At 38.1% G+C, this 25,546-nt stretch overlaps 1 protein-coding gene across 5 annotated transcripts in view; it reads right to left on the reverse strand.

Annotated features, from left to right (window-relative positions):
- The window catches only part of LOC139697581 (uncharacterized), a 51,234-nt gene extending 27,918 nt beyond the window's left edge, over positions 1-23,316 (reverse strand). The window contains exon 1 of one of the 5 annotated variants that reach the window (XM_071596347.1): positions 22,859-23,307. The gene's annotated coding sequence lies outside the window, so the exon portion shown is untranslated. Of the gene's footprint in view, positions 1-22,858 lie in introns of all 5 variants that reach the window. The other 4 variants (XM_071596346.1, XM_071596345.1, XM_071596344.1 and 1 more) reach the window with 4 other exon arrangements.
- Positions 23,317-25,546: the final 2,230 nt, after the last annotated feature.

Genomic DNA, 25,546 nt, shown 5'->3' on the forward strand with positions numbered 1-25,546 from the left:
CCAGCACAGCTCTAGGGGTCATCGGAACGCACAAGCCCTTCCACCACGTCTAGGTTGTAGTCCGGGGAGGGGAAACCAGCAGCAGCAGGACAGAAGACGCAGGAGAAGAAGACCAAATTAGTTAGAATGGGAACGTGGAATGTTAGGACAATGATGAGGACAGGGAAATTGGAGAATGTTAAGCGAGAGATGGAAAGGGGAAATATAGATATTTTAGGTCTATGCGAGGTGAGATGGAAAGATAGCGGGGATTACTGGAGTGATAAGTATAGAATAATATACAGCGGTGGGGACGAGAGCCAACGAGGGGTTGCCATAGTATTAAATGAAGAGGTAGGAAGAAGCGTAGTCAACATAGAGCAGGTAACGGATAGAATACTACTAGTGGAGATAAAAGCAGAACCGACGAACTTAGTTATTATTCAGGTATACATGCCACCGAGCAACCATAAGGATGAAGAGGTAGATAGGAAATACGATCAGTTACAGGACATGATCGCGTGTGTTCCTGCAGGGAAACATTTGATAGTGATGGGGGATTGGAATGCGACGGTAGGCGAAGGAAGAGATGGTGATGAGGTGGGGGACTACGGTTTAGGCACGAGGAATGACCGCGGGGAGAAAGCAGTTGAGTTCTGCAGGAGACAGGGGTTAGTCATCACCAACACTTGGTTTAGACACCACAAAAGACGTAGGTATACATGGAAAATGCCAGGTGACTCAGGAAGATATCAGCTAGATTATATCCTGGTTAGACACAGGTTTAGGAATAGTGTGATAAATTCCCACAGCTTCCCGGGAGCGGATGCGGACTCTGACCGCAATTTAGTTGTTATGAAATGTAGCGTACGTTTCAAAAAGATAAGGCAGGGGCGGCGAGTTAGAAAATGGAATGTAGAAGCATTAAAGGGGTTGAAAAGGAAGGAATACAAACAGGCGGTAGAGAAAATCATGGAGGATGGTAAAGGGCTTAGGACTATCGAAGAAAAATGGGAAATGATCAAGAAAGGGTTGTCTAAAGCCGCAAAAGACACTATTGGAACCGTTAACGCTAAAAGGACTAGGAAACCATGGATCACGGATGAGATGATTACAAAGATGGATGAGCGGCGAAAATGGAAGAATATAAATACGGAATTAGGCAAAATGAAGTACAAAGAATTGAACAATAAATTGAGGCGGGCAACAAATAAAGCAAAAGAAGCATGGTGGAAGACGCAGTGCGAGGATATGGAAAGTCTGCAGAGGAAGGGTGAAATCGGTGCGCTGTACAGCAAAGTTAAATCGTTATCGGGATGTAAGAAAGGAAGATCCATGCTAACAGTTAGAGATAAGGCGGGTAAGGTAACAGTTGACACAGGAAAGATCCAAGAGAGATGGAAGGAGTATATAGAAGAACTGTATAGTAAAGAACTTAGGCCAATAAGGTTAGACATAGAAAGAGTCCATGACATAGAGGAAGACAGCTTAGGTCCAGGCATACTAGACGATGGGATTGAAAGGGCATTAAGGGAGATGAAACTAAATAAGGCTGTGGGGGTGGATAACATCCCTGCGGAACTACTAAAAGGTCTAGGAAAATGTGGGGGGAAGAGGCTATTTGGGCTGATTCGTAGTGTCTATGAGGAAGGAAACTGGTCGGAAGACTTTGTGAGATCAGTTTTAGTTCCTATTCCGAAAAAGTTGAAGGCTATATCATGTCAGGACTACAGGACAATAAGTTTGATATCCCACGCAGCTAAAGTGGTTCTCAGGATCTTCAACAAAAGGATAGAAAGTAAGGCAAATGATTACTTGGGGATGATCAGTTAGGGGTATAGGAAGGGGAGAGGTACGCGTGATGCCATTGCAGTAATGAGATCACTAATCGAGAGGAATATAGAATACAATCAGGAAGTATTTGCCTCTTTCGTAGATTTCTAAAAAGCGTTCGATAGAGTAAATTGGGAAAAACTAATGAGTATATGGCAGAAAATGGGAGTAGATTGGAGGGAAAGGAGGCTAATCCGCAACCTGTACATGTCTCAGACTGCTCGGGTGTGAGTGGGGAACGGGGAGTCCGGATGGGCAGCGTTAGAAAGAGGTGTAAGGCAAGTTCCCCCATTATCACCGTTGCTGTCCAACCTACATGTGGAGGAAATAATTAAAGAGGCATGGGAAGAACTGGAGGTAGTAATGAAAGTGGGCGGGGAATTCGTAAAATCAACTAGGCTCGCTGATGACCAAGCTTTGGTTTGTCAGTCAGCCAAGGGGTTGCAAGCATTGCTGAGTGAATTGGAAATTCAGTGCGACAGATATGGGATGAGAATCAATGTAAATAAAACAAAGATAATGCGATTTTCTGGAAAGAAAAAGGCTAAGCTAAACATTAAAATAGGCGGACAAAAAGCAGGAGGAATTGTTTACGTATCTCGGAAGTGTTTTGGACCAACACGGTCAAAGTAGTAGGGACGTAAGGAGAAGAATTGCGCTAGGCAAAGATGCTTTCACAAGGAGGAGGGTGTTGATGACAGGGACTTTGAGTAAGGATGTTAAGAAAAGACTCGTAAAAACTTTGATATGGAGCGTAGCTATGTACGGTGCGGAAACGTGGTCATTGAAGCAGGAGGATAGACGTAGACTGGAGGCTTTTGAAATGTGGGTGTGGAGAAGAATGGAGAAGGTGAAATGGACAGAGAAGAAAACAAATGAGGAAGTACTTGGTATGGTGGGCGAAGAGAGGGGTTTGTTGGGAGCAATCCTATGGAGGCAGGAAAAGTGGATGAAGGGGGTGTTGACCGGCAGTGGGATGTTGAAGACTGTGATAGAGGGTAGAATGTTGGGCAAAAGAGGAAAGGGAAGGAACAGGATAGGGATATTGGACGGGATGAAGGGAGGAAGAAAGTACTCAGAGATGAAGAGGGACCTGATATAGGGTAGGATGATGGATTTTGTGTTTTGTTAGGAGTAATAAAATATTTGTTTGGTAGTTGTGTCCATCCAAAAACCTACCTTAACCGGTAGATTACCTTAAAAAAAAAAAAAATATATATATATATATATATGCGGTTTACAAGAAAGAGAAGGACTAAGTTCAATGTTAAAATGGGAGGGAAAAAACAAGACCTGGTGGAACAGTTTACGTATCTGGGTAGTGTTTTGGACCAAAATGGTCATAGTAACAGGGAAAGGTTAAGAATTGCACTTGGCAAAGAATCTTACACAAGGAAGAGAGAATTGATGACAGGGACGCCGGGTAAGGAAGTTAAAAAAGGCTCGTTAAACCTTTGATCTTGAGTGTAGTTATGTACGGCGCGGAGACGTGGTCACTGAAGCAAGATTATAGATGTAGATTGGATGCTTTTGAAATGTGGGTGTGGAGAAGAATTGGGGAATATGTAGTAGACACAAAGGAAAACAAAGGAGGAAGTGCTAGTAATATAGGGGGGGAGTGGGGATTGTTGGGAGAAACCATATGGAGACAGGAAAATGGATTCAAAGCATATTGATTAGCTGTAGGATGTTGAAGACTGTGACAGAGGTGCAAATGTTAGGAAAACGAGGATGAAATGAAGGGAGGGAGGAAGTATCCGGATATGAATAGGTACTTGTTGTAGAGTATGATGTTGTGTTTTGTTAGGAAAGACAAGATTCGGTTGTGTCCATCCAAAACCTATCTTAACCGGTACATTACCTGCCTCATATGTACATGTATACATTTAATTATAAGCATATAAACATGTAAACATATACGTAGACCTTAGGTCAGTAATATAGTTGGATGGCATGTACCTAGAATGCCTTTAAATAATGTAGTGCTCTTTACAGTATTGTTTGCTCTGCCTTTTCTGTTTTTAAGTTTCCCTTCCATCCCTCATCTCTCTTTGTGGGGGGGCCCCCCCGCTACCTGCTGCGTTGGGTCATATTCCCTACCTGTGTTCTGGGGAGGAGACCGCTGCATGTCCATGTGGTAGTGGAATTTCGCCTTCCTACTTTTCAAATTTTAGCTTGCACGTTATTGGATAATTTCCTACTGCATCCTAAGGTGCAAGTCTTTGTTAGATGATAGTATATGCATTTGCATGCGTGTAGAATGAAAGGATTTTTGTATGAATATATACGTCATGGTGGGTATAGCTTTTCATGTGCTATTTGTTGATTTTGCAACTGGTTTTGTTTCTCTGTACGGGTGGTGACCTAACACCCCCCCCCCACCACACGCCCTTGCGGCAGCTTGCGGGGCATTATGTAGATGTAGATGTACTATTACTTGATAAATTGTGTCCATGTCAAAGGCATTATTTTTTACATTACTTCCTGGATGATATTTGCTCTACAAATTCTCGATTTGAAAGGAACGTTGGGTCGAGTACTAGGTGGGTTCTATCCTTATTGATCACACCCACATTTGGTTGATTACTGTGGTTTAGTATACGCTTCATAACCCTTGATTGCAATTTTTACATATTTTCCATGCTTGCAACAAAGAGAATTGAGGTTATGAAATTGAGGGGCTATTACAGTTTGTCCTACAATAAACCTTATCCACATAGCTAAAAAATTGCTCTGATTAAAAGTGCAATTTTTTCCAACAATTCTAGTGACATTAACACGGTTTTTCCTAGGCAGCTTAATCTCTAACACGGTGGAAAACTCGCGAACACTTCAATAGAATAATGCGCCGGGAAGTTATCCAAGTTTTACGTACTCAATTGACATTGTTTTCAAACTTCAGAGGGAATGGTCTCTTTTTTTTGAGATGTTTTATTTATATTTGGTGTTCTAGTATTTGACCTTTTAGTTCAATCCTTTGAGGATGTTTTTTTTAACACGTCTCCTGCATTCTACTTGAATTTTCAATCAACACTGTTGCAGGTTGCAGGCACTGCACAAACAATTTTCAGTTATTTCTTTGTTGCCATTCGGTCGGCTCCTTTAGGTCTTAATTTAGTTTGTCACAAATGGTTAAATACTCTTTGCACCATGCATGCACCAATTGATCAGCTTCTAGTATATTGATAAAAACCGCTTTACAGCACGTTTAAAATTGAAAAAATAGAATATTTGTGTATTGATTTCATGAATATGAAAGTCCTGATAACACACTTCTTTGGGAGATATCTATATTTTTTATTATTTTTTGTGATTTAGTTTTATTTATTCTTGTTACTCGAACTCTTTCATTTATATGATCTCTGAGCCATTCTATGCCTCGTGTTGGTTTAAAAACAAAAAAATACCCATGATGCAAAGGTGGGCTCAATGTATTAGAGCCAATGCTAGGTATTCTTTCCGCATGGATAGTATGCTACTTGAATATTGTAATGTCTATTAAGCTGTTTCAGCTCTAGTTGTTTCATCGCTTAGATTATATAACGTATGTATCAGTTCCTCATATTTTAATTGACAAGTAGTAAGGAAAGTGCGTGTCTGGAGTGAAATCACTCGCGGCCAAGCGATGGCTTTCAGATATAAACTATATCATAGAAATGAATGAGAATGTTAGCTCCATCCGAAATGCATGTATAGGTAGCAAGACCCGTATTGTGAAACAACATTACTGCGAGTGACCGATGCTATTACGTTTATACGGGAATATTTAGTTCGGGAAACTTTAATTATAGGATTCTCAGTGTCTTTCTGGTTGCTGATCATCTACCGTACATACCAAGCATGCCCAAACGAGCACTATACTTAATATTGGCGGCCGGAGTTCGTCTGCTTCACGTCTCGAAGATGTTACCTTTGCAATGCCTGGTGCAAATAACCCTTTATTAGGGTATGCCGCTAAATACGGAAACAGTGGAAATGTTCTCATGTTTCAATAAGGATCTTTAACGAATTTTTAAAGAAGGCATATTATTACTGTCACTGTCTTCTGGCACCTCTTTTATGTTACTGCTGTCGACCTCCAATAATTCTAAATCTCGTTTCGAATCATTAAAGTTACGTGTATTGCTCTTTAAGTGTTCAATTAGAAGATTACCATTCGTCTTCAGCCATTTCCTCTGAATATTTTACTTCATTATGCGAATGCTTTCATTTACATTTGCCATTTTTCTTTTTCGGTTTTAATTATCGTATGTGATAGCTATGTTTTAAATGTTTTTTTCGCTTGTATGATAGACTGTTATTGATTGTTTCACTTTCTAATAATTTTGATATTCATAGCAAAATTATTGATCGAAGGTCATAACTTTGGGCTAGGTATTGAGTCCCCCCTCCATGTTTATCTCACGAGAAGCCAAGTGCCCGGCCCCGGTGGCGGCGGAGTAACGTCCTCGTCTGCCATTCCAAGGGTCGCGGGTTCGATTCCCGCCTGGGTGAGTTTCCCTCCATCTAGGGATTGGGTGTTTGTAAATGTGACATTGTTATCGTTGTTAATAGTTCGATGTAAAAGCCTAAAATGTGCTGTTTTCGGACTTATACTGAATAAATAAATAAATAAATAAAAAGTGTATTTAGTTGTGGCTAAGAAGGAAACATCCTCGACCACTGTTTATGGAGAGTTGCCATGATGACAACGATGGTAGAAAAAGAGGCAGGGTATTGAAACTTCTGAAGTCGGAGATGCTGAACCTTCTAAACGGACAGGACCTATTTATAGTAATATTTAAATCGAATTAAATTCATAGAAAGTATCCAGAACCGCGTAATTTTCGTAGCTGATTTACAGATTATTCATTATTGGCTAATATTATCAGTCTCGCATGTAGCAACGAATATTTCAAGGTGGGTTAAAATTCACTTTTATCCTTCATTTACTAAATAAATTTGTTAAAGTCGTCCTAGTAAAGTAAAATTGATTAAATTTACGATGAGGATATACATAAACCAAAGACATTGACGTGCGAGTTGAAGAAACAAACGTATGTAGGATATTACTAACTTGTTAGTACCGAATGATTTTACTTCAAATGCATTATTACATACTTATAAGCTAAATACTTGAACTATTTAAAGGGACAGCACTAAATCCATGCCTGTGGCATTTTATGATGACACTAAATTATTAAGATACATAGTTGCAATGGGATGGTGATTTAAATCATTGATCGACACCAAGATTGATGACAAGTATATTGTAATATAAATTGCTGGAGACACTTCCGATGGCGCTGATTAAAAACCCTAATGGTACCAGAACAAGAAACTCAAAACTGTATCATTTGTGGCTGAGTGGGAAGGAGGATGAATATATTCGCGTGGACACCAATCGAATTGCACAAAAGAAATCATGAGAAAACAGGCGAGAAGGAAAAAACATGTAAGGGACGTGTGGGAAGAAAAAGACACTTGGGCGTGAATTAAGGACATGCTTCACATAACACTGGCACGAGTAGGGAATTAGAAGGTAGTAGGCTAGCACCACATGTCACAAATGTTGCTGATAGCACAATCCTGATGGTTTCTTAAGGAACCCTCTGTCAACGTCTTGAAGCCATAATCATAGTGGAGAGATTGAAATGAATCGTTTAATTATGAAATAACAGATCTAGAAATGATGAAGTGAATAATTAAGGCAGGCAATTGGTTACGGCTCGAGAAATGCAGACATCAACGATGCTGTGAAGGAGATCCAGTAGAAGAAATAAAATATTTTTCTCCCAGCTTTGACCTACAAAGATCAAATGGATTTTTTCCCCGAATAATTAACAACCTTAGTTTGAAAATCTGTGATAGAATGAGGATTAAAGCCTTTTCAAAGTTGTATAAATTCAAATTCAAAATGAAGAATTGGCACGGAAATTACCTTTGTTCTCCTCATCATTTTCCACTACATTTCAAGTGGCAACCGGACCGGACTTCCAATTGGGGAATCGGACACGAATTACAGCATTCTTACCGAGGCCTCCTCGAATTCATCTATTACAAACTCCACCAGATCCATCAAATGGTAGCTACTGACAGAACTAGGAACACGCAATTGCTGGAACATCCGGTCCCGTGTCAAATTTATTATCCATGAACGCATCAGTCCCGATCCCCAACGAGTAATCTCCGCAAGTTGTTTTTTCCTTTGTGAATTTTAATTTCCCCAGGTTTCATTAAATGCTACCTTATACACTGCGTTGATTAAATAAACTTTAAATGACGCATATGTGAGCTAAAGAATGACTCTTGCTTATTTCGGAGCAGTTTACATGCGAATGATATTTCTTGAACAGTAGCCCTAGATTGAAACATTAGTTCTGTTTTTTCATTGGAAAAAACACATCTGGATACGAAAATTTCCGGCTCATAGTTGTCAGTTGCGTATCCATGTGCTTTGAATTCCGTTACCACCTCCTTTCATTTCTTTTGCTTTGGCCTCAACACTCACGATGTCGGTCTTCTCACACTCAAACATGCTTATAGGTTTTGAAATCATCTCTATCAAAAGGGTCTTTTGGGCGTCTTTATATCAATTCGGTTTGCTCCCGCTATTAAATGTACACGCAACTGTGCGTAAGTAAAAACTTAATAGCTTATCCACCCGCGAAGTGAAAATGTGACTAGCGTAAACCTGGCACATTAGCAGAAGCCCTAGCAGAAGACAACTGGTTGTGGTACCTGCTAAGACGGATCATTAAGGGAGGCAGCCCTAATGTTCCGGCAAATAAATTGTGGCTTCTTCATACAGTATCTTTTCAAATTCCACTTTTAAAACTTTTAGGGAGATACAGGGTAGGAACCTAAATTTACGCCTGACAGTGGAGAAATCGAGATACAATAGAATATTGACAAATTAAACCGTAGAGCTTAAGGGAAACTCGCGACCTTAAAGATTTAAACGCCATTCTTCTATCTTGCCACACGCGATCACGAGACAACCAAGGCTAAATTCCCAAAAAATGTTGATAGAAAAAACTTTTCCAACTACCTCTTAAGGGAATATCGTAATTACCCGTAATCACACGGTTAAATGCTCTTTCCTGACGATTTCCGTCTCACATCCACCTGTAGGTTCATAAAATATGATGCAGGTATGTTTTTTAACGGCAATTTGTTATAAAGAATTGGCCCTTAAATGCTGGAGTCCGTATTTTCATTGGCGGCATAGAGATGTAAGTATCTGTCAGCTATAAAAAAATATGGGAGGTAAATTTACTTTACAAGAGGATTTTGGCCATCACGACGCACCGAAAAGAGGTATGAGAGAAAAAATAATTTTTGATGCATAAAATATAAAAGTACGAGTTTATCTGAAATATCATCTACTTCTCCGCCGACATGGTAGTCATGGAGATGTTCGATTTTAGATTTCGAATCTAGTTAATTTTATGGCTCATTCCCCAAGAGAAAACAATTGAGTGTTCAAACAATCGGTTTTGTAAATCTCAAAATTTTGTCCATTTCTTAATGTAATAAATCCAAAGTGGATGCGCTTTAGCCTTTCAAAAGCACCTGGCGTTCGCCTTTGCTATTTACAGTCTGTGTGTGGTGTTTGCTTATGTTTTTTATTTATTTAGTATCAATCGGAAAACTTCCCTTTTTGGCCTTTAAATCGGTCATTTAACAATGATATATATGACAATAGCCACAATTACAAACACCCGAGCTGTAGGAGAACCCATATAGGTGCCCGCGACCCGTGGTGCGGCAGGCGAGGACGATAACCCGCCGCCACCGGGGCTTGAACACTGGTGTCTTTCTTAAGCGGTGGACTTTCAGGGGATTGGTTTTAATTGTTTGCAAGCGGTATATTTAATATAAGCAAAACTTTTAATGCATCGCGGAGAGAATAAACATATACTGGAGTAACGTGTTAAATTATTACTTCTGTAGAATCGTTGCTCGGAATATATGAATGTCATCACGCGCAGAATTCGCTGTTTAATTATTTTGTTTCAATATAAATGGTATTTTGGCATTTAGATATGGTGATTTAATTTCTTGTAATAGATTCATTTGATTAAGCCCAGCAATAAACATTAGGGTACTAATATCCTGCCGTATTCACGTTTGGATTTAATTTTATTTTATGATCTGTTTTTATTAGGATCCATTCATTTGCTTCCAATTATATTTTATTTTGAAGAAATTGAATGCCCATAATTTCTTCCACTTTCTACATCAGCCAAGCTTTTCGCCATTTTAATTTGGAATATACCGAGATGAAGAATGGTGAAGGGGGTGTAATGGGCTCACCCTAGATACCTGTCGGCTACTATTGTCGTGAGAGCCTGCGGGCTGAGGAAAAAGAGACCACTTTATATTTATATGAAAATTATGGGGTTCCATGATTTTTTAATTCCACCCGAGTGTTTCCTGTTTTCACTTGGTACTTACTAAGTCACGCAATTACCCTCATGCAAGATATACTTTCGCTAATCTTGATGAGAAAAATTCGGTGGTTTCCACCCAGTTACCTGTAGATATAATTATAGTGCAAATTAGATTTTGCTCTATTCACACTTTTCCTACTGCACAGTACGTTTCAAGGAGTTGTAAAGAAATGAAAAATCTGAGCAGAAAGAAATATCACTTTTTTATAAATTTATCATTATGGTGCCGTTCTGCGACGTCGCGCCCTACTATATCCGCCCATTACCTGACGATTAACTGCGAGAAACGTGGTTAAAGGATGGATCAAAGACTTTTGGCTCGGAATAATTAAGCATCACGGATAAGAACGCATTTTCCATTCCTATGCCACCATTTAGTTTACCACTTAGCTTTGGAGTCAACATATTCAACCAGTTGGATTTTTAAAGGGAGTTGAGTACAGAAATCATCCGCCAAGTCCTTGATATATTCACTCCATGTCAATTATTTTGTATACTTAATTGACTGAATGATTTGTGAAATTTTTCAAGTGAGACAAGTAAAATAGGCGTGGGTTTGGTAGTCACGAGAATTGATGCAGGGTAAACATTTGTAATTAATGCCATGCATAATTTCGCGATGACCTTTTAGATTTTACCCTTTATCCCTATACATCATACGATTTTTAATAATAGCTGCATAACATAGTATTAACGTTTCTGGCGAATTTAAATGATGTGTCATCCTAACTATCGGAATCAATACTTTACACATGAATAGGAATACAATATGACAAAGGAATTAATACATGACAACTTCGTAGTCACATTTTCGAAATGAAAATTGTGAATTATTATATATTCTGCATTAAATGGGTTGCATTTTAACTGTAGTTCCTCCGGAGTTTGAATTGTGTTAACGCCTTTTTCGGGGAAGTTGACATTTTTTGTAAAAATATTCTGTTTTTTTTTACTCTCAAAATTAACCATGATTTTGATTTTCTCTTAAGTCTCAGAATTACTTATTTATTTTTTACATGCATTTGGATACATGTAATTGCTTTTTCGTCAAGTTTCTGGCTTTTTTTGTTATGCCTTAGATACTTGACAATACATATCACAAGTTGCATGGAGGGAAACGTCGTTTACTTTAAAAATTTGGATTGTACTGGGAAATAAGTTTGTTAACACTAAGTAAACAAGCTATGACCAAGATTACGAAATTACATTCTGTTGAATAATTGAGAAAATAACGCACGTAAGAGAAATTAGTTTTCTCCTTGGTATTTTTTAAAGTACGAGGGTCATCCAGAAAGTAGTACCCGTTCGTGAAATAAAGACACAAAAGTAAATATTAACAAACATAAAAAATTTTATTTGAAAGAGGATACTTTAAACTACTTCTCAACATAATCTCCAAGCAAATTAAGGCATTTGTCATAACGTGTGACAAGTTTCTGTATTCCTGCTGCATAGTCCTTCGCCGCCAGCTCATTGAGATACGCGAGGGACCCATCTTGCACAAATTTTTGCATAATGCAGATGGTGTTTAACAATTTCATGAACAATTGTTCGAGAAACATTGGGAAAATGCTCACAGATGTCATCAATTGTGACGCGCCGATCGTTCCTCACGAATTCGTCAACTGAGCTCACCAGTTGGTCTGTAATGACAGACGGTCTCTCCGAACGCTCATCGTCGTGTGTGTTCCCCCTCCCCATGTTGAAGTTGCGACACCACCGCCGAACAGACGACTCGTCCATTACATTGTCTCCATACACCTCCTTTAATTGGCGATGAATATCACATGGGCGAACGTTTCTTGCATTGAGGAATTTAATCACTGCCCTCACTTCACAACTGGCGGCGTTCTCAATTTTTTTAAACATTGTAAACAATCACAGAAACAACACAGGCAATGCTAGCGTCACGCAACTTGGCTCAGAGAAGGCAGACAAGCCACTGAAGCTATCTGACCTCGTCCAGCGGCTACTCGCGTCGTCAGCACTTCATGCGGCACGAACGGGTACTACTTTCCGGATGACCCTCGTATATATTGTAATACACTACCATCCTCTAGATATCACTGTATCTGTAATGAATACATTTTAAAGTGATGTTATTTGTAAAAATATTATTGAAATCATCTTGAAATCCTTCTCGTTAAAACAAATTGTGTTTCGATGCTCGCAAGATGTGCCAGAATATTCACCGCTACTAGTTCGGTGACAAACGACTTCCTCATCGGTGAAGCTACGTTGATTGACTAGGAGTCCTTAATGCGAGAAGCGGTTCCGAAATACTGCAAACCCCTCGCCCAGGCTCATCTCGAAGACATGGCTCGTCACCCCTTCCGTTAGGAACTTCGACTGAGAGCAATTTAGTCTGCCCGTTCGGAACGTACATATTTAAAGAGCTCTGAAGTGAGACTGCTAATTAAACGAGAGAAAACGTGGCTGCCGGGTACAGTTTCCATTCGAAATTAACAGCTCGAAGATTGACATAAAGGCAATTACAAGATTGTGATCGCTGCCTGAATGTATGCCTTTCCGGATATTTTTGTGCCCAATATACAGTTTGAAGTAAATTTATGTATTCAGGCTGATTCATCAATACAAACAGTGCAACGCAGAACTTTTTCCCTCCTAGTTAAATGTCTTCATTCATACAAGTCGATAGCGTTGACTATATCATTGGCGTTAATCAAGCTTCTAGATCACCGTGCCTATTTAAAAATTTGGAGTCGTTCCTTTAGTCTAAGATGTCATAATAGGAAATAAACCTAGTAATGGGTATTTTTTCGACTGTTCCAACTAACGGTTTCCTAATGGGTATTGCATGGGCTCCTTCGTGTGTTCACTGTATAATTTTCTTCTTCAGTTGTTCAACACCTTATGTATACCGCCTAAGAAAACCTACCCTCCCCCCCTCCCTGCCTAGCATTATACCTTCTACCACCATCTTTAGCATACCTCTCACTATCCCGGCTAACCAATTTTATATGCCTTGAAATTTCATCTAGCAACTTAATCTCTTCTTCTGCGATATTCATAACTTTATCGTCGGTAGAATGTGCACTTACATAATATTTCTTTCGGCGCTGTCCTTTAAACGTACTCTTACGAAAATTACATGCCGCTTCTTTTCCAAAGACTTGTGCACACATGGCGAGTACCTATATTTGCAACTGGTACTCATCGCTTGAGTTGGGGCCCAGGGATGTCCGTCCCATTTTCGGTCATGGAGAAAATTATTTTAATATTTCTCAAATGTCACCCAAACTCTGTAATTCCGCTTACCTTGGTAGGGTGTATCGGTAGGGTAGGGATGTCTTGTTAAAAAAAAATATTGTTATTGGAAATAAAGTTTTCTTAAAGTATAGTTTTGTGTTATGAGAAACCATTCTGCCTAAATTAGGTTTGATGAGTTATTTAGCATCTTATGCGGTTTTGTTTGGTTCATGTGGAAGTGAAATCATCGTCTGGAAATTGCAAAAGTCGATCTCGGAATGGTGAAAGTTTATTGCCTTCTTTAAATTTGTCGTTTTTTTCTATTCCAAAATTTACAAATATATGTTTTATCGTACATGTTTTATTTTTATTTTCATACGATAAAGAAATGACTTTTTGATCGCTGTAATAACATGATAAAACTGGGGCCAAAATGTTACATTTAAGGAAGGGATGTATTTCTTAGGCTAAATAACATCCATTAGAGTAATTTTGAATGACAATGCGAGAAAATTGTAAGTGCTTTTTTGCTACTTTCACTGTTGTCACAATAATTATCAGCATCAGAGTGTTAACAGCTTCTAAATGGTTCCTATTTCACCAATCATGATCTTTTCATATCCTTTCTAGCCAACTTTTTATGGTACCAAATGTGTACCAACATTTTTTTTATTTTTTACTAACGTAATGGTTTGCATCTATGAGATATAAGATGCCATACACGATAATGTGTCTATCTAAGTTATCGTGAACAACTGTTTTGCACTTATGCTTACATTTTAGGTATATAATTTGAATTTAGTTAGAGAGATTTTCTTTTATATTATGTAATATTGTAATTTTAATGCACTAGAAAGAAGTAGGCATAATAAGTGATAGTCTTTGGAAATATATTGCAAAACGTTAGCTTACTGAAGGAATTTCTTAAGTGAAGAAAATGAATCGCAAAAACTATAATAAAAGACCTTGGATGTAATATATGAAACAGGTATTATCGGACTTGAGCATGGAGAAATAAGAAGACGAACAATTTGATCGATGGGATAATTCTATATTGAGATACGTCAAACCAGTCCTTAGTGATCGATGACATGACTCAGAAATGAGAGCAAGCAGTCAAATAAGTTTAAAGGGGTCAGGCGAAGCTGGCCCTAGACAACTAGCAGGGGTAGGTGGCGCAAGTGACCTGGAGGTCGCGCCGTGGAGGGCACAAAAATATTGCGAATATTTCTTGCCACTCATGAAAATTAACGCAACGCTGTAATTTGTACAGTTTCAGCTGGAAGTAGTCATACGAGGGGCGTCGCCATAGAGGGGTATGCTGCGGAATCGACATTCGATTCGGGTGACACAAGGGCGTTTGCCGAGAGTGGTTTTGGCTCTAAACGGCGCTTCTTGTAGGCGCTAAAAAGTATCAAATATTCGTTGAAAAGTGCCCTCAAGTTGGCAGCGGTATTAAGCTCTTAGGTCGGATCGATCAAGTGGGGAAGGTTTAGGAGCAGAGATAAAGTACACATGAATTACTCTTACGTCAATTTTGCATTAAGTTTGAGAAGTTTGCCCTCCAGCTTGAACCTCAGGGGCAGGCAGTGAGAAAGATAAGTTTGACGCACTTGTATAAATGCACCATGTGTGATTTGAATACAATTGACAGCAATATGTATTTTATCCGAAAATTTTCCTTGGAATCCATTGGTGTTCAAAAAAAAAGGTCCATCCATTTCCGAAAGGTATAATTTTAACGGAGGCAGGTGGCATGGTTTAGGAGGCCATACCTCCCCTACTAAATGACTACTTTGGGAATTCCTTCTTGCTCATAAAAACACACATTAAAGAGTGCTGAATCGGTCATAGTTGATCAAATGATTGACTGTGAACGATAATAAACGTTTCATAATACATGTGTGTGTTTCCCAGTACACCTTGTCCTTTCTGGTCCAACTATGACGACCTTAATGGTCTCATGTTCGTAGGCGCCCTAAGCACAGAGGTAGACTTAATCCCAAAACCCTCTTAAATTTCTGAAGATCCATAGTCGTCCTTTGTCTACGTCAAGGGAGAACTTTTCTGAAACTCTCCAAAAAATGGCGTCATAGAAGTTAATGTTCATTTGATAACTATTTCGAGCGAAATTAAATTACTTTTAGAGAATTTAGTTTTATTTTTCATTGCAAAGTCAGGATGTAGCTGAGTAGGCCCTAAGATTTATCCTTCGCAGCGTTACATATAAATCATATTATTTGGCACTCACTGTCACTGTGCGTTTGGGAGTTAGGTACTTAAACTAAGCGCACGATGCAAAAAATGTATTTGCAGTTAAAGTTTTACGCTACACATAGAGGAGCCCGGAAAGGTCAGAGCCCGGAAAGAGAGGTCAAGTTCCATGCATTCGCCTTCCTGACGGCTTTAGTACGTGACAGGGAGTTTTTTATTCCGTCGCGGTCAACATCCACCATATTCAGCTGCTGCGGTTTCGATAATGTTCGAGGATATTTCTTAGCATGAATTTTGATCGCCGAAGGCGGTGTAGGAGAGACTTACTTTCACTTTTGGTTTTCCTTCTATAGAGCCCACGGCAAAGATAGAACCTCTTCGAGTGTAATCTAAAGACTACTCTGCTCTATTATACTATGCCTGCTATTTTTTCTGCTCGAATTGTTTCAGAATTATACCACCAAAATGTGGCTATTTGAAAACAAGTGGAGTGGCGCAAGAAACTACCCCGATTTCACAAACTGCGCTAGAGTTAAATTGGCGAGTTTACAGTAGCGTGAACAAAAAATATTTCCATTGAAAGTGGTGGTTGACTTAGTTTTATTTTTAGCTACTGAATTTTAGGTAAAATAGGTAGTTTCCTCTTATATTCTGTCTTCTTATACTAATGCATTGAATTTCTGTGCACGTGACAAGTTTTTACACCTTGATATTTGATCAAATAATATATATTTCGGGAAAGATAAGCAAAGGAAAGTTTTAATTGTTGAATGATGATACAAGCTACTAATTATTATTATTATCTTTATTAACTCCGATGAGAGTCGGTGTAATAAATTTATGGATTACAGTAAGTGTTCTGTGTGTCCAGCATTGAAAAAGATGCCCAACGAGGCAACTGCGTTACCTCCTATTAGAGAACAAGTTCCACCTAAATTAGATACATTAGGGTAAATGGGATTTACTTTTATTGGAGACAAACAAAAATTTAAAGTTTAGGATGAACTAACTTTCAAACCTACATAAGAATTGTTATATTCAAACGTCATATAGTGGAGAACTGGGGAAGCAAGGTAGAGAGAGAGGAAAATATTAGGCATGTTGGACGAAATGAAGGGAAATATTAATGTTCTGCAAATAAAGTATATGGATTTAAAAAATCATTATTGTAATGTAGGGTGTTAGCGGTATTATTGCCGTCCTTGATAGGAAGTTAGAAGTGTAGTTGATCTTATTTCCTGGGAACATCACAAACCCACCTTAATTGGTAGTTTACTTTTCGTAATAATAATAGAATCGTAAGGATGGATAGATAGATAGATAGGGGTATTTTATTTGGACGGAATTGAGACCGAAAGGTCCCTTCTTCCATTTAACCCATCGTCGTATACATATTATATTAAGCATAAAGTTTATAATGTACACATAACTACATATAGACAGACACAAATTCATTATGCACAGATTTGCACATCGAAATGAAAAGGAAAATGATATATAGATATATGTACATATATATATATATATATATATATATATATATATATATATATATATATATATGTTTATATATATGTATGTATGCATGTGTATATATATATATATTTATATATATGTATGTATGCATGTGTATATATATATTTATATATATATATATATTTTATTTATTTATTTAGTAAAAATTGTGCACATACAGCAGGATTGCCAATTTATAGTGACACGTATTAGAGCAACATATAAGGACACAAACTTACAAACATCAACAAGACTATAATTAGCAGTTACGAGAGGCTATATATATATATATATATATATATATATATATATATATATATATATATATATATATATATATATATATTTATATAGAAAAAAATACATACATACATGTATAAATTAAGAATAGACCTACATACGCATACTTTAAGTAAATGACAGTGAATAAGGAGAACAATAAAATAAGGAAAGTCTAAGCAAAGAATGAGGTTTGTGGGAAAAGCTAGGGAGAGTGTGAAGAGGGAGGAAAATAAGGACGGTAAAGGTTTGAAAGAAATCCGACTTTACCTGAATCTTAACGTAACGTACCATGGAAACTACGGCATAATCTATTCTATTTCAAGGATGAAATAGTTATTTTTCAGTATTCTGCAGACGGGAGTCAAAAATTGTCCGAAATGAGACTTAGAAAATTGTCCATTTTCCGGATCGAACCTTGAATAAAATTCAGGAAACCAATTCACTAGGATTTATTCCATCTTTAATTTCATAATAAATATTTCGCTACGGAATAGTGTACCATCTTAGTATAGCTTCTCCGTTAGCTCATGAAGTATGTTCGTGAAATGGCTCATCATAAGATTTTGCCGTGGTTCCAATAACAGCAGAATGAAACAGTTTTCATCTCGTTAGCGTATACAATTTTCATCTTCTACAGCTTTCACAAGTTATTCATAGCTAAATTTACCATTATTTCATTCATGGATGAACGGCAGAAACAAGCAGTGGGTCCATTATAGTATTTATGGTGCATACATGACTAAACTATCTGGCTGAAGGTATCTTTCTGTCATTAGGAAAAATGTCCTGAAAACTCGTAATTAGACTGGGAACTATGTTCTGTGTACTTGTAGTTATGGAAATATCCAGTTCTCTAGCGCTAAACTTAACTGCATCAATGCAGGTAGGCAGCAAATATTGAATATCCGCGTATAGTTTCGGAGGATATCTTAATTAATATAGGATCACCAGCATGGCCTCACTAAACATGCACCAGACAGTTTGGGCCGGGAGGCTCATCACTATGCACTGATGTGTTCCCAAAGGAGTTCAACATTTAATGTCATACTCGCGTATCTTTAGGGATTTGTTTTTGGCAAACTTCCAATTGAGAAGATATATTTAGGTAAACGTGCCCAAGGTTCATAAATCAGGGAATGGAAAACTCAGTTGCCAGTACAGTCAAAACATGAATGGAACAAGACAAAGAAGGGCGAATGAAGAGAACATACGATTGAATTACGTCCCTCTTCTTTATGTCTTTTGAATGAAAACCTATTTTTTGGATTAATCACATGACGAAGTGTTTGCATAAAGCAAGAACAAACAATTCGCATGAGCGCATGTTTTCTTTTTTGAAAAGAGAGACCAGTGAAAGTTATAATACACTAAGTGACCACATCCCGAAAAAACTGAAGTAGGTGCTGATTTTATTGAAATTGCGTGTTTTGCTATTTCCCTCATACGTTCATCTATTGTATTAGAATTAAACTGCATAGGCACTAAGACTCACACAATGCTCAGGTTACTTAGAAAATTATTAAACGACCACTTTGTTATTATGTCAACGCTTCTACCCTGGTACATTTAAAAAATCTGCATCTATGAAGTAGTACCCCACAATATGCAAAGAGAGGGGAGAGAGTATACGAGACCAAAGACCTCTAACAATTTAAAGAGGAACAGAAGCTATTAATAAAGTATTTTTTTAAATGATTTCATCGTTCTGTTTTTGCAAGGAAAACCTATTCTTTGAGTTCATATTGGTTCCGAATCTTGAAGTCTATAAGCCCACATATGCCCCTTTATTCATTTCTCATGCTATACGAATTCATTTCTAGAAATTATTCGCTCTGATTTTTACAAAGGAGATTGGATATTGATATTGGTTTATTGTCACAGTTTTCTATTTTATGTGAATTTTTAAAGACAAGAGTACCATCTAATACTCACGTGTTAGTTGAAGTAAATGAGGTTAGTATGTTGCATTATTCATCTCGTTTTCAACACTGTTAGCTATAGAATTGTTTTGTCTTATTTCATGAAAACTAGAAGATTTAAAAATCTAAACGTGTGAGAGTAAATTACTTAGGATTCAGGGTAATTAGGGATCATTAGTTTATCATTATAGGTTACATTATTCATTTATAAAAAATAATTTCCTGTAACATACACTGGAATAGAATGAAATAATTAAAACATTGAAATTCATCCTTTAATGATTATTAGAATATGTCTTAGCCCACAGAAAAGAACTGGGTGCTTGAGTTTTCAAGGTCATTTAGGTTAGTCGAAATAATCGATCGCATGGGATAGTGAAGCATTATTGAGGTGTCTCTTAACAATTCCAAATTTATAGTGGCAATGGAGGTGGAAAAGTGTGGTTACAAAATGTTTTGTTGATTCTGGCAAGAAGTTTTGTCAAAACATCGATCACTGCGGAAAGTTTCTCAATGTTCCTCGCGCCGGAAATTCCATTCTGTCAACTCAATTTTCTAGTCATGTTTTCTTTGATATTTCCATGCACATATTGAGTTACTATGAGAATAGAGTGTTAATGTTAATTCAATCTGTTGAACTAACTATGCTACATTTTTTCTAAATTGTGCGTCAATTTTGTATTACATTATCGCTGTCATCTATCCATATAATACAGTTACAGTATACTATGACACTATTTTATAGAAAGACCGCATGATTCTGGAGATATCTGGAGTATTCAGGATCTTAAGCTAAATCATAATCCGTATCCGTATTGAAACCCTAATCACTCATTCATCAGCACGAATTTAATATCTTGATATTCTTCGTTTCTGTATGACTTTTTATTCCATTTTTATTATGACGTGCCTATGCTTTTACGAAAAAGTATTGGAAACTGGAATTTCACTGAAGTTTCGAGAAGCTCCCAATGGAATTTCTGATGCTTTCGCTGGTAATAAATGTCTAGAATATCAATCGAAGTGAAGTAAAGATGCGTGGTAAGGGTATCCGACTGGAAATAACAGATCATAACAAAGATAAGCAGGCGCCTAAATATATCATTTATATGATGAAACCGGTCTATTAAAATTTTCGTGAAATCTACAATGTTTTTTTTGGGATAACAGATAAATACGAGAGAAAGATTTCCTCCATAATTATGGCAACCTTCTTTGAACCGGCCACTCCCTTTCATTAATAATAGCATTCGTCCAATTATTCTCACGCATGCAAGCGGGAGATTATTTTTTAGTTATCATACTCGTAATAGAGTTGTCCGAAAGAAATAATCAACCATTTTTAACGCATGCTTGCTTCGCTCATTTCACTTTCCGTGCGCTAGTCGCACGTGTGGTGCCGTGATATTTCTTGGCATACGTTTCTCAGCCTCTGTTACTCATGTTGGATCCCTTGGGCGGCAGCGCAGCGCAATTACTCCCACACCTCCTTTCTACTTTCGGCTGTGGCGGTGTAGGTGATAGGGAATTAATTTATCATAATCATTGTCGCAGCCCGACATTCGACTCGAATATTGGGTTCTTTCTCTCACGGATGGAGACTGTTTCAAATCTTCTTCCCGGATCACGTGGTTTTATTCTATTTCCGTGAGGAGTCCCTTGCAGGATTTGTTGGCGTTGGTCTATGGGGTGATTGTTCTATTAATAACTAACTGGATTGAGTGTGCTTGCCAAACAAAAGAGATCTACGCCCCCTCCTTTTACAAACGTTACAATACAGAACTCGACTGCAGCTAAGTGCATTACGATCCATCGGCGAAGTTAGCTCCTATCTAAATTGCTATGACGAATTTGTGATTGCGAGAGCTTTGAGAATGGAGGAAATGAAAGATTAAGAACATCTTTCCTGTTCCAGCAAATACAAAGATAAAACGATATCATTCCATTATCCTCTGATAGGCGTAGAATTTTTTACTCTTCTCATACTACGTCAATCTAAACGAATAGCCAGGTGGTGACGTAAAATTTCATTCCTTCCGCGAAGTTGAAAATGTAATAGCGAGCGATAATCAAATTCTGTAAGTTTATTATATCGAGACAGAATTAAAAGGGAGTCGGGTATTTTTTTTACGAATATTCCTTATAGCACCGTCTGTTAAAATGATTCTTGAAGCATCTTGTATTGAGTGTAGTTAGTCACGGTCAGTTTGAAGAATAACATTAGCCACAAAATTATTTCGTGTGTTAACCGAGGAACATTGCTATAGGGCATGGAAACAATTCAATATTGGGTAAGTAAATTTATTTGGCGCGCGTCGAAACTCTCCTCGTTATGTTGCAAATATTGATATTTACTTATTATATTCTATGCGCCTGATTAGTCGGAATGTCGAGTGATTTCTTACGAATGCACTTGCTAGTTTTATTTTAATATATTCTACAAGACAACCTCACGCTCTGTCGCATGGAAGCGTATCGGGGAGCAGAGTGTTCAGCAGAGGAAATCGGCGATGGACAGGGGATCTGAGGAGGTGAGGGAAAGGTTTGAAATTAAGGATGTTTAACCGATACATCAGTTAGATATCATTTTTATTAAATGTTCCTTAAAAAGTACCCTTAATCAAGAGTCGATGACGAAATATCTTCCCGTGTTAGTTTTCATTAGAAATGACATCGAAAATCAATGATTTTATACATGGTCTCATGGCAGTGGACTTATACTGGACGAATTTTGGAATAATGATACGGAAATGCATATCCTTTTCCAGAAAAACTGACATCATACGAGTAATGCCATAGAATTCGTAATAGTGTTATCATAACAGCGCCTATTTGCCTTTGTTTAGGTGATATTCATTAATTTGTGGGAAAAGGCAGCCGAAATTATGTAGCTTTGGTAATTGGAATTATTCCAAAATAAATATAAGAGCACGTCAAATATTAATAAAAACTTCACAGTCTTAAAAACAATAGTCACATCATATCTGTTAACGGTATACGCATTTATTCGTGTTAAAATAATTTTCATCACTGCTCATTAATAAAGGAAATCAGGAATAAATAAATAAATATTGACACATGCAGTCACTATCCAACCTCCTTTAAAATAATAAAGGGGGAGAGGAATTATTTCAAAGGATTGAGTGCTTAGGTGGGATTACAAGAAATTAATGTGTGGACAAAAACCGAAATTTTTCCATATATTGGTCGGGATCATACTCTCTCGGTTAGCCGATTACAGTAATGTTAGCCTTTCGGAGATGGGCCGGAAATGTGGAATAACATCTGTGAGGAGTACATATGGACATAATGAGGATTGGGGCGATGCGACCAAGGTTAAGACAAAGTCGCGGCAGGAAACTGATCAGGTGACTGAAAAATATTTGGTGAAATCCTCGGTATGAAACCATTTTTTTCGATGCAGAATGTCATCAGTAGTAATGACACTGGGGTAAATTAATGGATTCTTACCTTGGATTTTACCTAGTTTTTTTCTATTGGTTCCGTCTCAGTTGAAGACCACAAAGTTAAGCCCAAATGCTATTTCATTTGTGAGCCCACGACTGCTGGATAGATTGCAAATTATTCTCACATTGGCACATCACAACTGCACAAAAATTGTCCCCCGATGGTTCGCCACTGGCACTGATGCCCACACGCGCACAACTACTCTTCCATTCATTTCGATCAAGTGCGTGAAATTATCACTCACCGTTCGTCGTCCCGCACGTGGATTCCTATCGTTCCCCGGGCGGCGCCTTTGTCGCAAGTTATCCCTTTTCGCACTTTTTTGGTGTCACACCTCCCGAACACCTCGCAAACTTGTTTCTGAGACGAGAGGAGCCGAGGAATCGGCCTAACTGTCCGACGTCAAAAGACGAGCGACCAATCGTATTCCTCCACCGGAGTGATGTCAGAGTGGGAGGGTGAGGGGCACGTCCAACTCCCCTCCCTCCACTCGTATCCCCTCCTCCACCCTGACTCCTGTCCCCCCTCCCCGTCGGCATCCCCCCCAGCCGTGAACGCGTCCACCTATATGAAAGAGCGAGACTGACGGTAATGCTTGCATCACTATACATACCTACTACCACTTCCACCTACCCATGCCCTTCCGACGGCGGCGTCTCCTCCGCTCTCCTTCCCCCCGCCCTTTTTGGCTCGGGGAAGGGCGCGTGACTCCGGGTGTAAGGGTAACATCTGGTTGTGAGGGAAGGGGACAGAGGTGATGTACGGCGGGGTGCGGGGTTTTGAAACAGCTGAATGGCATACCTTCGCAGGCCAGAGGGGGTGAATATTTTAGATCGGGGGCGGTTGAGGTGGTGGTGAGAGGAGGTCGGCGACGTTGAGCGAAAGGGCGAAATTGTTGGTAGGAGAGCAGAGTAAAGGAGGAAGGTGAAGATGGATCTCCTTTAATCTCCTAGTGCGGTCCATGTTTTTCTTTTATTTTTGTTTCTTTTTCCTCCCCTCCAAGACTCGTGTACTATATTACGCTTTTCTGATCGATCCGGAAAGGAAAAGTGACGGTGCCTCTGCTGTAAATTGGTCTTCTTGCCCTTGTTTATCGCTAGTGCTCGAACTAACTGTAATATATAGATTAGAGTTTATAATCAAAATTCATCTTTATACTGAGCGAGCCATAAATGCTATCCTTTTTCGAAGAGTGGGTTCCTCCGTGCATGGCTCGGAAGGGGAACTGTGGATATCATTTATTTAGTGTGGACACAGGTAATATTGTGAAAGAGTCATAAATTTGTAACTACTTTTTACACTTCTCCCACTGAATGCCCCGTGATGAGATTGCCTCAGGTCTTGATTAGTAGTTGGCATTACTCTTTAGTTTCCTGTAGCCAATATGCCATTGAGTCTCAGATCAACATTAACATCAAAGCACAAAAATTAGCTATGGAGAGGAAAGTGAAAGGATATTTTACGCGCTGGAGATCTTTAGAATATAAACAGAGTAATAGGCAACTAAAATCGATCATTGATACTTATTTTCTCAATAAAATACAATGATGGTTTCCGGTGTAATTTTATGGAGTCGATTCATATTGGGAATGAAAAAATAGTAACTTCGTGATGCCACAGTAAATTTATTACGATAAGACCCGGGTTTCGACGTCCAACGTCATCTTCCCTACGTTGAACGTCGAAACCTGGGTCGTATCTTGATAAATTTTCTGTGGAATCAGAAAGTTACTATTTTTTTCATTTCCAATAAAATAAAAATTAAGATTTTTGTACTATTTAATATTTTTCTGGGGAATGTATGCATTACATCTCATCTTTACTGTCGGAATCGAAATCTTAACTCCTGGATAACATTGTCAAAGTCGAACGCAAACGTAAACGAATAGTCTTTCAATGGTGGCTCTTAAGGAGTTAGAATTGTGTGTAAAATTTTATTTTAAAAGTTAGCATTTCATGAAATATATTCATCATTTTTAAATTTCACAAGTAATCATGACCTTGGTATTCGCATAGTTTCAAATTCATTTATTGTATGCACATACTTAAATATGGGAATGCACAACCACTTTGGGAAAGTGGGTCATTTGTAAAATTGACGATATCTTAACAATAATAATACAGAATTAAATGTGCATGATTTAATCAGGATTTTTAAGGGCATGTGTTTTTATCCCAAAATAACCACATTGCGGAATTTCCTAATGGTATTTCTTGAGAGAAAAAATATACTGAAGGGAATCATTAGCTTTTTATTTGTGTTCTTTGAACTACTGTAATGCACACTAAAATCAGCCAGATCACAATATCTCTACATTTGTAGTGGTATTATTATACAAAAAATATGAAATTATCACGAATATACTCATTTTATTAATTAATGTTATAAGAGTGTCGAAAAGTTATGCCCATTTATATTGAAGGATTATGGTCGGTTATCGACGAAGTGAGCATCATGAAGGAGAATGTTTCCAGACATATAAGTTCATAAAAACGGTTTACTCAGTGAAATTAAGGTGGCGATGTATTGCGATTAAAGGCAGAAATCTGTATCTGTTGCATTTATTCGTTAAACTTTGACTGAATACTCTTCTGGCTTCCTCGATGAAGACATTTCTCCCAGTTTTGGCAATTAAAAACTGAAGAGTTTTTTCGGAATTCTATTATTACCGTCAAAGTAATGAATCGTGA

This window comes from Hetaerina americana, unplaced genomic scaffold, assembly GCF_022747635.1.
Source record: "Hetaerina americana unplaced genomic scaffold, ioHetAmer1.1.p SCAF_8, whole genome shotgun sequence".
Taxonomy (NCBI): domain Eukaryota; kingdom Metazoa; phylum Arthropoda; class Insecta; order Odonata; family Calopterygidae; genus Hetaerina; species Hetaerina americana.